The following is a 15,898-nucleotide window of genomic DNA, read 5'->3' on the forward strand; positions in this document are numbered from 1 at the left end:
GGGTCAGGAGTCAAAAGAAAAAAAAAAAAAGTTCTGCTGACTGCTTGTCTGACATTGAGTAAATCACTTAAACTGGCTGCCTCTCTGTTTTCCGTCTGTAAAATGGGGATGATAGGACCTGCCCCCAGGTATCACCTAGTTGTCATAAGGATAAAATGAAAATATGCTTTCAAAACTGTAAAATGAGGGGCCCCTGGCCGGCTCAGTTGGTAAAACGTGAGACTCTTGATCTTGAGGTCACGCGTTCGAGCCCCGTGTTGAGGGTGGAGATAACTTAAAAATTAAAAAGAATTTTAAAAGGTACATATTTATTTAAAAAACTATAAAATGGGGCGCCTGGTGGCTCAGTCGGTTAAGCACCAGACTTCGGCTCAGGTCATGATCTAACGGATTGTGAGTCTGAGTCCCGCGTGGGGCTCTGTGCTGACAGCTCGGAGCCTGGAGCCTGCTTCAGATTCCGTGTCTCCCTCTCTCTCTGCCCCTCCCCTCCCCTGCTCTCTCTTTCTCTCTCAAAAATACATAAACATTAAACATTTTTTTAAAACTGTAAAATGAAGTATAAGTAATACGTCCTAGCACCAGGAGCTTCAATGTGGGGGCTCGGAGAGTAGGAGCAGGAAGAATAATACGGAAATGGCGCCCCCTTCTGTGCATCTCAGGAACTGCCCCACACCACCAGGAGCAGGTTTCGTGCCCAGCGGGGAGTCGGAGGCTCAGGCATCGCCAGGTTTCCTCCTACTTCATGTTCTCTTTATCAGTTGCTTTATGAGTTTCCTCCTTGTTTAAATTCCGCACCCCTGTCTCTTCCCTCGGGTTTGACTTCAGTCTGAACACGGGATCGTCACAGCCACTTAGAATTCTCCCCCTGAGCCCTCATCATTTCTTCTCTTTCTTTTAAAGTTTATTTCTCTATTTTGAGAGAGAGAGAGAGAGAGAATCCCAAGCAGGGGTCGGAGCTGTCAGCACAGAGCCCAGAGAGGGGCTCAAACGCACAAACCGGGAGATCATGACCTCAGAGGAAGTCAGATGCTTAACGGACCGAGCCACCCAGGCGCCCCAGCTCCGATCATTTTTTATCCCACTGCGGGGCTCCATTCCTCACTGTGGGCCTCTCCTGTTTAGGACAGATTAAGTTCTAACAGAGTTCGTCTTTTCCTGTTTGGCTCATCAGTTAGTACTTGCTGAGAAATAAATATTTTTCACCTGCTCATCCACATATTCTGTGCTGTTTTCCAGACAGTGAATTACAAGCCCAAGGCGAGACTGCCAAGAGCGTTTGTCTCGAGGGTCCTTTCTGCACAGGGTTTTGTTGGTTTTCTTTTGTTTTTGTATTAAGCACCAAGAGCCAAGGACCGGGTTGTTCCTGAAACCCTTCTTCCCATTATGCAAAGCCTCACGGTGCCCCAAGGCATCACAGTTCCATCTACTGAGACAAATTTGAGTAATTAACTTTTTAAAAGTTATCTGCTACCTGATAGTATCTTAATGTGCTAACACACTTGTCTTTTAATAGCAATCTTTAAAATCTTGAGCCAAAGACTGGGGGTGGAGAGATTAAAAAAAAAAAAAAAAAAAAAAAGAGAATGTCCACTTCCAATAAAAAGATTTGCCTAAAGAGATTATTACACATTTACACAAAGAGCCCTACATTTACACAATGATAAAGTGTTCCCATTTTACTAAGAGCCTCACCGCCTGCTTGGAGGCCGCGTTACTGAGCAGAGGGAGGCCTAGCAAGGTTTCGTATTTGCTCAGGTCTGTAGAACCAGGCCTAGGACTCAACTCTTCTGCTGTGCCCCCCATTCTTCTGAAGAGAATATTTGATGAGGCAGAGGCTGCAAATACTGACTGAAAAGAGATATTGATAATTGAAAAGAATTGTTCACAGATTAAAATTTTCCTTCAATTACTATTATTTGGTATTACTGTTCACAGCAGTCATTACTACCCTCTTCTCTCCAGAAGGAAGACTCCAGAGTGTAGAGGTTTTGCTGTGTTGATCGCTATGTTCCTGAAACCATGGCTGACCTTCTGTAAGTACTAATTGAAACAAGCAAACAAAAAAATGAATCAATATGAATAATAAAAAGGTGATGTTATCAATTATGCCTCAGTAAAGCTGAAAAAAAAATACACTGAGAAAAATCCACTGCCCTTATTTTATTTTTTGTAAGTGAAGTTATGGGGGCGCCTGGGTGGCTCAGTAGGTTGAGCATCCGACTCTTGATTTCAGCTCAGGTCATGCTCCTAGGGTCGTGGGGTCAAGCCCGCATCAGGTTCTGAGCTAAGTGTGGAGCCTGCTTAAGATTCTCTCTCTCTCTCTCTCTCTCTCTCTCTCTCTCTCTCTCTCCCCCCCCCCTTTCCCCTGCTACACACACATTCTCTCTAAAATAAGTAAACAGATAAAATAAAGTGAAGTTATGTTAGATTGGATTTGTTTTATTCTATGACTGGATAAAAAGTATATAGATTCATTACAGCGTTTTCAAATGAAACAGAAAAGTGAAAAAACAAATGAACACGTCACACGCATTAGGACGGCACGCACAGAACAGAGGCCATGGGAGGACAGGGTGAGAAAGCGGCCGTGTGCAAGCCCAGAGGAGGGCTCTCATCGGACGTCAATCCTGACGACGCCTTGATCTGGGACTCCCAGCCTCCAGAGCTGTGAGAAAACAAAAAGTAAAGCCTCTCAGTCTATGGCATTTTGTGGCCACTGGAGCAGACAAATACAGGATACGCTTCTCCTGTATAGGTTCTCCTGAAATACAGGTTGCATTTCTGTTGGGTAAACACCTATGAGAGAGATTCCTTGGTCTTATGGTAGGTGTGTATTTAACTTGACAAGAAATTGCCAAACTGTTTTCCAGAGTCGCTGCATCATTTCGTGTTGACATCAGCTGTAGTTGCCCCACATCCTCGTCAATATTCGGTGTTACCTGGTGAGGCCTTTGCTTTTTTGTTTTTTGTTTGTTTTAATTTTAGCTATCCTGGTGGGATATACTGGTATCTAATTATGGTACTATTTTACATTTTCCTTTTCTTTTTTAATTTTTTTTTTTTTAATTTTTGAGAGAGAGAGAGAGAGAGAGATCAAGTGGGAGAAAGGGGCAGAGGGAGAGAGAGATCCTCAAGCAGGCTCCATAATGAGGAGGACTCAATCCCACCATCCTGGGATCACGACCTAAGCCAAAATCAAGAGTCCAGTGCTCAGTCAACTGAGCCATCCAGGCACCCCTACATTTTCCTGATGATGTTAAGCATCTTTCCTACATGTGCCTACATGTTAATCGTAGGTCTTCTTTGATGATGTATTTGTTCACATTTGTTTCCCTTTTTGTTATCAGGTTGTGTTTTGTTATTATTGAGGTGTTAAGGGGTCTTTACCTATCCTAGGTATAAGCATTTCATTCAGTATATGTTTTGCAAAGATTTTCTTCCAGTCTGTCTTGCCTTCATATTTTCTGAACATTGTCTTTCAAAGGGCCTAAGTTTTTAGTTTTTATTTATTTATTTATTTATTTATTTATGTTTATTTTTGAGAGAGAGAGGGAGGGAGAGAGAGAGAGAGAGAGGGAGAGAGATGCGTGTGTGCATGAATAGGGGAGGGACAGAGAGAGAGGAAGACACAGAATCCGAAGCAGGCTCCAGGCTCCAAGCTGTCAGCACAGAGCCCGATGCGGGGCTCAAACCCATGAACTGTGAGATCATGACCTAAACCGAAGTCGGATGCTTAACCGACTGAGCCACCCAGGCACCCAGCTAAGTTTTTATTTTTAATAAAGTCTAATTTATAAGGTTTTTCTGTTATGGTTCATGCTTTTTGGGTTCTAAGAAATCTTTACCTAAACAAAAATGACAAAGGTTTTCCCCTACATTTCTTTCAGAAGTTTTATAGTTTTTTGAAAGTTTATTTGAGAGAGACAGAGACAGAGCACACAAGCGGGGGAGGGGCAGAGAGAGAGGGAGACAGAATCCCAAGCGGCCTCTGCACTCCTAGTGCAGAGCCCGATGTGGGACTCGAACCCACGCACTGTGAGGTCATGACCTGAGCTGAAATCAAGAGCCAGATGCTTAACCAACTCAGCCATCTAGGCGCCCCAAAGTTTTATGATTTTTAACTTTTACATTGAGGTGTATGATCCACTTTGAATTAATTACGGCACATGATGAGAGGTAAGAATTGAGTTCATGTTTTTCCACAAGGATATCCTATTATTCTAGCAACATTATTATTTTTTGTAAGTAATCTCCACACCCAACATAGGGCTCAAACTCACAGCCCCAAGATCAAGAGTTACATGCTCTACTAACCGAACCACCCAGTCGCTCCTCTAGCAATATTGTTTAAAAGACCATCCTTTTCTTCTTTGTCAAAAATGAATTGACATTATTATATGTAAGTCTATTTCTGGACTCCCTATTCTGTCCCATCCATATGCCTATCTTTACATCAACACCACGCTGTCTTAATTACTATAGCCTTACAGTAAATCTTGAAATCTGGTAAAGTTCCCCATTCCTATTCTTTCTTAAGTTTGTTTTGGCTGATCTAGATTTTTTCTATTTCTCCACAAATTTTAGAATAAACCCATCAATTTCTATTAAAAAAAAACAAAAACAACAAACCCAAACAACCTACTGACACCGTGACCAAGACTATGTTAAATCTATAGATGATTTGGGGGAGAATTGACATAACAATAATGAGTTTCTATGCATAAACATGATACATCTAACCATTTATTTAAGTCTTCTATAATTTTTCTTGGAAATATTTTGTAATGTTCAATATTCGGTCTTTGCATTCAGTTTGTTAGATTTACCCCTAATATTTATTTTAATGTTACTACGGGGGCACAACGGTGCCTTAGTCTGTTGAGTGTTGGACTTCAGCTCAGGTCACGATCTCATGGTTCATGAGTTCGAGCCCCACATCAGGCTCACTGCCGTCAGCCGGTTAGCACAGAGCCCGCTTTGGATCCTCTGTCCCCCTCTCTCTCCCCTCTCCCACTTGTGCTTTCCCCAAAATAAGTAAGTATTTTTTAAAAATATTACTTCAAATGGCATTTTAAAAGCTTTTTATTTATTTATTTTTATTTTACATCTAAGTCAGTTAGCATATAGTGCAACAACGATTTCAGGAGTAGAACGCAGTGATTCATCCCCTATGTATAACACCCAGTGCTCATCTCAAGTGTCCTCTTTAATGCCCCTTGCCCATTTAGCCCATCCCTCCACCCACAACCCCTCCAGCAACCCTCAGTTTGTTCTCTGTATCTAAGAGTCTCTTATGTCTTGTCCCCCTCCCTGTTTTTATATTATTTTTGCTTCCCTTCCCTTCTGTTCATCTGTTTTGTGTCTTAAATTCCACATATGAGTGAAATCATATGATGTTTGTCTTTCTCTGACTAATCTCACTTAGCATAATACCCTCTAGTTCCATCCACGTTGTTGCAAATGGCAAGATTTCATTCTTTTTGATTGCAAAAACTTTTTATTTGAAATGGTCTGTTGCTAGTGTATAGAAATACCATTGTTTCTCTGAATCTTGCAACTAGAACTCATTAGTTCTAGTGGCTTTTTAAATTTTTTTTTTAACGTTCATTCATTTTGGGGGGGGGAGGGAGAGAGAGAGAGAGAGAGGGAGAGAAACAGAGCGTGAGTGGAGGAAGGGCAGAGAGATCTAGTAGCTTTTTTGTAGATTCCTTAGGATTTTTCACATACAGCCCCATTTGTGAACGAGACAGTTGTGTTTCTTCCTTTCCAGTCTTCCTTGCCTTATTGTACTGACCAGCACCTCCAGAACAATGTGAAAGAGACACGATGAGGGTAGACATCTTTGTCTTGTTCCTTACCTTCGGAAGAATATATTCACCATTAAGTATGATGTTAGCTTTAGGCTTGTTTTCTTTTGTTCTGTATGCTTTGGTATCTTGTTAAATCCTGCTGTGACTCAGAACATGGTCACTGTAAATATCTCACATGTGAATGAAAAGAACATTATCTATCTATCTACCTATTGAGATCTCCTACATTTTCTCATTTTAACACTTCCCCACATGTCTTATATGCATATTACATTAACATCTTAGAGTTATATCACCCCAATAGATCATATATATATATATATTTTTTTTAATTAATTAACTTTGTTTACATCTTGGAAAACTTTAGTTATCAGTATAAAAAGGCTTCCTCATTCTGCTTTCTTCCTCCTTCCTTCTGAATGCCATTAGGTGGCATTTCATCATACGGATGGACCACACTTGACTTAACCAGTGTATCCCACTTTGAGGGGTATTTTTTGTTTTGGGAGTTTTGTTTTTTAATCAGGAAGGCAAATTTCTCTCTCTCTCTCTCTCTCTCTTTTTTTCCCTTTTCTTCTTCTTTTTAACCTTTTGACCCCTTTCTCTCATTTCTCCCACTCTCCACCCCTTGCCTCTGGCAGCTATCAGCAGTCTGTACTCTGTATCCAGGAGCTTGGCTTGTTGTTGTGTGTGATTCCACATAGAAAAGAGAAGCATGGTATTTGTCTCTCTCTGACTTATTTCACTTAGCATAATGCCCTCAAAGTCCATCAGTGTTGCAGTAAATGGCAAGGATTTGTTCTTTTTTTTTTTTTTTTTTTTAACATTTATTTTTGAGACAGAGAGAGACAGAGCATGAACGGGGGAGGGGCAGACAGAGAGGGAGACACAGAATCTGAAACCGGCTCCGGGCTCTGAGCTGGCAGCACAGAGCCCGATGCGGGGCTCGAACTCATAGACTGTGAGATCATGACCCGAGCTGAAGTCGGACGCTCAACTGACTGAGCCACCCAGGCGCCCCAGGATTTATTCTTTTTGATGGCTAAGTAACATTTCTTGGTATATACCACATTCCATTGCATACACCACAATTTCCTTATCCATTCATCCATCGATGGACAATTAAGTTGTTTCCATATCCTGGCTATTGTAACTAATGCTGCAATGAACATGAAGGTCCACGTATCCTTTCGAATTAGGGTTTTCGTTTTCTTCTGACCAATACCCAAATGTGGAGTTGCTGGATCGTATGGTAGTTCTATTTTTAATATTTTGAGAAAACTCCATAGTGGTTTTCAGAGTGGCTGAGCCAATTTACATTCCCACCAGTGAGGCACGAGGGTTCCCTTTTCTCCACATCCCCGCCAACATTTACTATTTCTGGTCTTTAGCCATTCACTTTACAGCCATTCTAACAGGTATGGGTGGTATCTCACCATGGTTTTGATTTGCACTCCCCTGACGATTAATGATGTTGAGCATCATTTCATGTACCTGTTGGCCATCTGTATGTCTTCTTTGGGAAAGTGAAATTCCATTGTATGAATATACTACATTCTGTTTATCTATTCATCTGTCGAAGGAGGTTTGAGTTGTTTCCACCTTTTGGGTATTATGAACGATGTTGCTATAAACAGTCACGTACAAGTTTTTGTGTAGACCTAAGTTTTCAGTTCCCTGGGGTATATACCTAGCATTGGAACTGGGTTATATGGTAACACTATGTTTCATTGAGAAATCGCCGGATTGTTCTAAAATTACTGCACCATTTTACATTTCCACTGGAAGTGCATGAGAATCCCAGTTCCTCCACATCTTCACCAACACTTGTGTGATCTGACTTTATTGTAACCTTCTTACTTTCCAATTTTTCTTTTTCCCTACCTCCTTCACTCACTTCTCTATTTCCTCCCCTCATTTGGACAAATCTTCAGAATTTCTTTTCTTTTTAAATATTTTTTAACACATTCATTTTTGAGAGACAGAGCATGAGTGGGGAAGGGGCAGAGAGAGAGGGAGACACAGAATCGGAAGCAGGCTCCAGGCTCTGAGCTGTCAGCACAGAGCCCCATGTGGGGCTCAAACCCACGAACCACAGGTTCATGACTTGAACTGAAGTCAGACACTTAACCGACTGAGCCACCTTGGCGCTCTTAACTCTTCAGAATTTCTAATATTACTGAGACCCTAAAATAGTTCCACCCAGGAACCCTTTCCCTCGTATTAGATCCTAAACTTCTCTTCAGTTAAAGTCGCTACCGGCCTCTAACTCATTTCTACTATGCGCATTTTTAGATTTCTAATCCTCAACAGCCAAGCCCCCATCTAAATGCACTGCACCCTGTCAGTGTTTCTGATCTCAGGGTTTGAAAAGAATCTTCAAAGTTTCTTAGTCTTGTTCATTTTATGAAAGAAGGATGTGGAGAGAAGACTGAATAAAAAGAAGGTGGGAAATAAGAGAAGGGAAGCAGAGGGAGGAGACAGGAGGGAAGCACCAAGCTTATGCCTGACATTTTACATAATCTTATTCAAATCTCACAGCGACCCCAAAAGATTGGTGTTACCTTTCCCCTGTTTCAAAAATAAGGGGACTGAAGCTAAGAGAAGTTAATTATTTTGTTTGAGGTCCCCCAACCTGTGAGAGTCGAACTTAGCTACTTGCAACTACAAATCCTGTGGTCCAGGAAACTCGAATTTCAAGGAGAAGAATGACCCTCATGGGTGTATGATTACCTTATCCCTCGGTCCTGGGACAGACATACCCTGGATGGACCACGGCTCCAGCAGTGAAGGGGGATTATTAGGAGAATAACACAGTGTCTTGTTTCTGAAGGGAAGTCAGTGCTGTGATGGGAGTAGTTTTGTCTCAAAGGACAGGAGATGCCTCTGGCTAGGAGAAAATAGGCTGGGAAGTATGTCCCTCCAGCAAGGTTATGGTATTTGTCACCTGGAAGGAACTCCAGAGTTAGATATGTGAGACAGTATAGAAAATTCCAGGAGGAAACTTCAGACATGGGTTACCTCAGAGCAAAGGAAGCTACTCATATTTCTACAAATTATTCAAAGAGCAGTAGCGGGTGCCTAGGTGGCTCAGTTGGTTAAGCGGCTGACTTCAGCTCAGGTCATGATCTCACAATTCGTGAGTTCAAGCCCCACCTCAGGCTCTGTGCCAACAGCTCGGAGCCTGGAGCCTGCTTTGGATTGTGTGTGTGTGTGTGTGTGTGTGTGTGTGTGTGTGTGTCTGCCCCTCCCCTGCTCACACTGTATCTCTCTGTCAAAAAATAAATAAACATTAAAAAAAGATAAAACAAGATCAGTAGCAATTTATAAAAATAGAACAAGGTCATTACACAACCAAGTTCATTTGTTTCATTTTTGCCTTTGACTTGTAGGTCTTGCTTTTGAAAATATTTTTGAAAAATTAAATCTTGTTGCATAACTAACAAAGTCAAACCGTTAAACCATAATCAGAGAGAAGTCTGATCTCCATCTCTATCTCTGTTCCATTCCCTCCCCCTAGAGGTAATCAGCATTTTTTGTTTTTTAATTTGTTCTTTTAACTTTGTTTTTTATTTTATCTATTTCAATTTCTTTCTTTCTTTTCTTTCTTTCTCTCTCTCTCTTTTTTTTTTTTTTTTTTTTTTAAGTAATCTCTGTGCCCAAGGTGGGGCTCGAACTCATGACCCTGAGTTGCATGCTCTACTTACTAAGCCAGCCAGGGACCCCTTATGTATTTTTAAAAAATATATAAGGTAGGGGCGCCTGCCTGGCTCAGTCAGTGGAGCATACAATTCTTAATCTCAACGTTGTAAATTCGAGTCCCACGTTTGTTGGGTGTAGAGATTATTAAAAGATGAAATCTTAAAATACGGGATATTCATTTCCTCTTCCCCTTTTAGTTAAACGGTAGTATATTACCTTAGTTTGGCAATCCTGCTTTTTTCCACTGGATATCATGTCATAGCAGTACATAGAGGTATTTCTTACTTGTTTTTAGAGCTATGTACTAATTCTAGTATGTGAATGGGTCCTAGTTTATGAAAGCATTCTGTGATGGATGATCGTTGAAGTTGTTTCCACTTTTTTGGTTTTGCAAACAGTGGTCACTGAGTAACCTTATGTATCTTTTTGTATTTTTGTCAGTGGATCTTTAGGCTTGAGGCCTAAAAGTGGGATATTTGGATCGACAGGTTAATATCTATGCAATTTTACTAGATAGTGCCAAATTCCCCTCGCCCTGGATTATACCATTTTTGCGTTCCCACCAGCAAAAAATTAAAGTGCTTGTTCCCTGACTGCTTTGTCAACACGTTTTGCTGTCTAAACTTTTACATTTCTGCCAATCTGAGAGTTGGGGAATAGTATCTTCGTGCAGTTTTCATTTGCATTTCCTTTAAGTGTGACTGTACATCTTTTCACATATTTAAAGGTCCTTTATTTTCATTATTGTGTGTGTGTGAATTGTGTGTGTATATCTCCTATTTTCCACAAAGTGATGGTTTTCCTTTTCTTCTCCAAGTGATGAAGCCCTTCGTCTATTTATGAAGGATACTGGTGGTGATGTGCTGAGAGCCCGCCTACAAGCGCCGATTGTTAAATCGTCAGGAATTTTGTGACCCAGCTGATGTCACATGGGTACAGGTGAGCACATTTTGGCAACTTAAAATCTACTGTGGTGGGAGGGTTTACACGATGGCGATTGGCAAACACTGTGAACCAGGAGTCCTCCTTGCTCTCCAGAACACAATCAGACAACATTAATCCTTTGTAAGTCAGAAATACCTATCGCAGTTTTTAACTTGTCTTTTCATTTTGCTTATGATGTGTTTCGCTAACGCAAAAATTTTATTGTCACTGTTGTTTTGTATAGTCCAAATTTCAGTCTTTTCCTTAATTGCCTCCGGATTTTGAGTTCAGGAAGTTTCCCCAATTCCTTAATTACGGAGGAATCCACTCTTACTTCCTTCTAGTAATTATACAGCTTTGTTTCTTTAAAAAGGTTTTAAATCTTCGACCCATCCGGAATTCATCTTGTGTAGAGAAACGGATATGACTGTCTGGCTACCTATTTACCCCAATACTATTTACAAAAAAGGACTTTTTCCTCCATTGATTTCAGATGCGACCTTTATCACATATTAAATTTCCAGATGCAATTATGTTTGGATTTTCTACACTGTTTCATTGATCTATGTATTCATGTCCCAATACCATCATCTTATTGTACAAGCTTACAATGTTTTTTTAAAAATTTTTTTAATGTTTATTTACTTTTGAGAGAGAGACGGAGTATGAGTGGGGGAGGGCAGAGAGAGAGAGAGGGAGGCACAGAATCCGAAGCAGGCTCCAGGCTCCGAGCTGTCAGCACAGAGCCTAATGTGGTGCTCGAACCCACAAACCCTGAGATCATGACCTGAGCCCGAGTCAACCGCTTAACCGACTGGGCCACCCAGGAGCCCCAAGTCTTATAATGTTTTAATGACTGGTAGGGCTGGCCTCATTTTCTTCTTTCTCAGAGCTTTCCCAAATATTCTCATTGATTTAATTTTCCAAGACTCCTTCTTCTGTTGCTTTTGCAAAGTGTTTTAAAAAAAAATATGGGCTTGGGCCACCTGGGTGGCTCAGTGGGTTAGCGTTCAACTTCGACTCAGGTCATGATCTCACAGTTCACGAGTCCAACCCCGCAACGGGCTCTGTGCTGATAGCTCAGAGCCTGGAGCCTGCTTCGGATTCTGTGTCTCCCTCTCTCTCTACCCCTCCCTCACTCTCGCTCTGTCGCTCTGTCAAAAATAAACAAACATTTTAAAGAACAACAACAACAACATGGCCTTGTATTTTCTGACTTCTGCCTCCTCTGTAGGGTCCATAACCCTACTTTAGTTGAGACCTTCTCTTTCTTTTTCCCCTGATGTTCTTGTCCTGGATAAGTTGAATTCTACTCACAGACGTTTCCTCGGACAGAAAGCATTATGTAAACTTCATCTAGCATTGTGAATCACTAATTCTGTTCCTGAGTAGCTATGGGATCTGGGGGCAAAACCATCTCCAGATTTTTTCAACTATACAGTGAAAATAAAAAATAACCTATTTCATAGGGGGTTTGTTTTGTGCAATTAGAAATAATTTTCAGGCAGTTCTCAGTCCTACCTGTCAGTAGAATTTGACTCAATTACTCCCTCCTTGGAACACAACTGGCTACTTCCAGCTGACCCCACACTCACCCTAACTTACCTTCCCCCTCAGGCTCCCTCAGTGTTGCCTCCTCAGCCTAGAAAGTGGGGGGACTCCAGAACTCAGATTTCAGACCTCTTCTCCTCTCATCTAAATTCACTCCCCTAGTGAGTTTATACTATCTTCAGAATTTAAAGGATGACTCCTGGGGGCCTGGGTGGCTCAGTCGGTGACACGGTTACACGTCAGATTCTTGGTTTCGGCTCAAGTCATAATCCCAGGGATGGAACCCGATGTCAGGCTCCTCACTGAGCACGGAGCCTGCTTGGGATTTTCTCTCTCTCTCTCTCTCTCTCTGCCCTTCCCCTGCAACCCCCCCCCCTCAAATTTAAATAAATAAACATTCCCAAATTTTGTATCTCCAGCCCAGACCTGCACTACATACTCAAAATCTGTACACCTAACTGCTTCCTTATCAACTCCCACTGGACGTCTCAAAGATATTACCAATTTAATGTATCCCAAAACAACTCTAATATTCTCCCCCAAACCTGTTTCCCTTGCGGTCCTCCCAATCATATCAGTTAATGACAATTCTGTTCTTCTAGCAGCTGGTGGGGGGGGGGGCACTTTTTGTCCACTCTCTAATCCACCTATCCCTGGGTTCATCCATGTGGCCACAAGTGGCAGTGATAAGGTCTTGGACTGGTGGGGGTTCGGAGTTAACAGCCAAGAAAGAATTCTTGAGACGTCTTCAGTGCAAAAGGGTGATTTTACTGGGGCGCCTGGGTAGCTCAGTCAGTTAAAAGTCCGACTTCGGCTCAGGTCATGATCTCACAGTTTGTGAGTTTGAGCCCCACATCGGGCTCTGTGCTGACAGCCCAGGGCCTGGAGCCTGCTTCAGATTCTGTGTCTCCCTCTCTCTCTGCCCCTCCCCTACTCATGCTCTGTCTCTCTAAAATGAGCAAATGTCAAAAAAAATTTTTTTTTTAATTTTTTTTTTAAATGGCCATTTTATTAAAGCAAAGGGATAGGATTCAAGGACAGAAAGAGCTGCACGAGGGTTGCGCAGAGTGACCAGTTATATACTATGGAGTTGGGGAGACAGAGTCAAATGGGAGGCCTCCAGAGGGACGGTGATGTGCTAAGGAGGACTCCCAGGACACCTGAGGCCTTGCCGTCTTCAAGCAAAAGTGGTTTTCCTTCTAGTGAGGCATTAACATCAGGACAGCAGGGGGTTTCTGGAGAAATGTTCCACTCTGTATGTGCCTCAAGTATTTGCCAATGGGCTGCAGGTTATAAGGAAGTTTAATCTTACCTGCAATTTCCTTCTTGCCTTTGTTCTCACATCACTGTGGACGGGAGGGTGACGTTGGGGCTCCAGGATATGAGGTTTCTGGAGATTAGGCTGTTGATAAGATTGCCTTTTTCTTGGAATTTACTAAGATATTTGTAAACTGATGGAGACTCCCGTCAGCAGGACTGGGGTCTCCATCAGTTAACTATTTGTTTTCTTTCCTCCCCTTTGTCCTTGGGCAGCCAAGGTGCCTGAGGAATGCCACCAGTATCCAACCTGGGGCGGGGGAGGGGGGTGATGCCAGCTTGTGCTTCCCCCTCGGCTCGCCTGATGCTCTCTCATCACCAGCTCAGCTTTTCCAGGCCGGAATGACTGTGACGGCCCGGCATCCCGCCACAGGGTCTATCTCAGGCTTCTTCAGACCCTGACTTCTGCAGGATTCCTAGAAGGCAAGCCCCAGCACACAAGCCCTTCCTGAATCTCTTGTCCACGTACATCCTCTGAGGTATTACCGTGAACTCAGAGCCCTTACCGCACTAGGCCCCGCGAATGCCTATGTATGGAGAAATACCCGTGTTAGGCCCAGCCGCCCAGACACCTCCCACAGCTCGGCACTTACTTACTCATTTGTCATCAACGAACTTTAGCAAAGCTGCAATTAGTCGACAGCTTTGTGGGGCCTGTTGATGTGACCACAACACTCAGCTTTTTTTCTCCCCGATGACAGGATGATTCCTCTGCTGTTTTGTTTGTTTGTCTAAACATTTTTTTTTTTTCTAAGCCAAACTTCCTCAAGATTTTCTTTTAGGGCCCTTTTGCAGCTAAAAGCTCAAATGTTCCCGGCGTTGGAGATTAGAAGTACTTTCTCTACACCTTCAGGTTTTCTAGTGTTTCCCCACGTGGACTTGTGCAGACTTTTCCCTTCTTTTGTCACTTCTATTTTGTAAGTTTTCCACTTCTTTCGTTTGTGTTCTTTTTCCTTACGTAATCCCTTCCTTGGCTTTCCTTGGGTTATTTTGATGGCCTTTGTCTAACTACGTGAACTGAATGTGTAAGTCATTTGTTTTCATTCCTTTTTTTTTTTTTTTTTATTTTTTAATTTTTTTTTTTTTTTTCTCTCAAAGAGAGAGAGAGAGACAGAGTGTGAGCGAGAGAGGGGCAGAGAGAGAGGGAGACAGAATCTGAGGCAGGCTCCAGGCTCTGAGCTGTCAGCACAGAGCCTGACGGCGGGGCTTGAACTCACGAGATCATGACCTGAGCCTAAGTTGAACGCTCAACCCACTGAGCCACTGAAGCACCCCTGTTTTCATTCTTTCTTAATCATGAATAAATATCACAAGCTATTCAATGTCTTCCTTCCTCCTTTCCTTCCTTCCTTCCTTCCTCCTTCCTTCCTTAAAATGTTTATTTTTGAGAGTGGGGGAGGGGGGGGGGGGGGGAGATACAGAATCTGAAACAGGCTCCAGGTTCTGAGCTGTCAGCATAGAGCCCAATGAGGGCTCGAACTCATGAACTGTGAGATCATGACCTGAGGCAAAGTAGGATGCTTAAGAGACTGAGCCACCCAGGAGCCCCATCTAAGTGCAGTGCCTCCTACCCATTAAACGCCCCCTCCAGCCCCCCAGCCCCCACCCCACCATCCAGTTCCCCAGCTCAGATACACTTACCCTGTGGCTGGCATTGTAGTGGACACATGTTATTTTAACAACTCATACCAATCTTCCAGGCCCGTGTTACAGGTGAAATAAGCACTCAGATGTCTGTCTTGCGATGCCTGGCTGACTCAGTCAAAACAGCATGCAACTCTTGATCTCAGAGTCATGAGTTCGAGCCCCACCTTGGGTGTGGAGATTACTAAAAAGAAAAATAAGTAAACTTAAAAAAAAAAAAAAGTCAGTCTTGGAATAGAAATATTTGAACAGTTTTAAGGCTTTGCCCCCTAACCGTGCCTTCCTCCCTCCGTCCTCTAACTCAACACCCAGAGCAAATGCCATCTCTGCAAAGTAAAGGTTCCTAAAGCACTGACCACCTGATCTAACACAGCCTCCCTCCACACTTTCACACGTTCTATTTTGTTCCTAACAGTGATCTCAAATTATCTTGCTCGTTTATTTGTTTCCTTGAGACGACCTGCCTCCACCACTAAACTTAAACTTCCAGGAACAGAAACTTGGTGTTGTTCAACACCGCATTGCCGAGGCTTCACTGAAGAAATACCCGTGGCATCAACGCGTTGCCGAAAGCAGAGAATGGAGCTTGTGCAGGAGCCGGCACTTCGAGACTCCGCTAAAAGTAACAACAGCTACTCTTGAATCTGAAAGCGTGATCCTGGGAGATCAGAGGCACCCCTCCACGGCTGGGACTCAGGGCACCTCACTGAATTTCGGCTGGGTGTCCCCTCCTGTGGTGGGGGGGGGAGGAAACGAGCCTAGTCACCCATTGTGATTCTACGCACAACAACGTACCTTAAAACCTGCGCGAAAGCAAGCGGGGAGGAGGAGCGGTCGCCCGGCCGCAGAGGAGCGGGGGAGGTGCGGGCTGGGGGTGGGGGAGGAGGGGACAGTCTGGAGACCCGGGAGAGGGGGAGAGGGGCGAGGGGGCGCAGGGGTGGGGAGGGGCG

At 43.1% G+C, this 15,898-nt stretch overlaps 1 long non-coding RNA gene across 1 annotated transcript; it reads right to left on the reverse strand.

Moving 5' to 3' along the window:
* Positions 1–2,388: 2,388 nt before the first annotated feature.
* Positions 2,389–15,844, reverse strand: LOC125931888 (uncharacterized). The gene is made up of 3 exons (XR_007460505.1): positions 15,744–15,844; positions 14,946–15,132; positions 2,389–2,665 (listed from the first exon to the last, which is right to left on the reverse strand). It is a non-coding gene; the product is annotated as an uncharacterized LOC125931888 (long non-coding RNA).
* Positions 15,845–15,898: the final 54 nt, after the last annotated feature.

This window comes from Panthera uncia, chromosome D4 (assembly GCF_023721935.1).
Source record: "Panthera uncia isolate 11264 chromosome D4, Puncia_PCG_1.0, whole genome shotgun sequence".
NCBI lineage: Eukaryota > Metazoa > Chordata > Mammalia > Carnivora > Felidae > Panthera > Panthera uncia.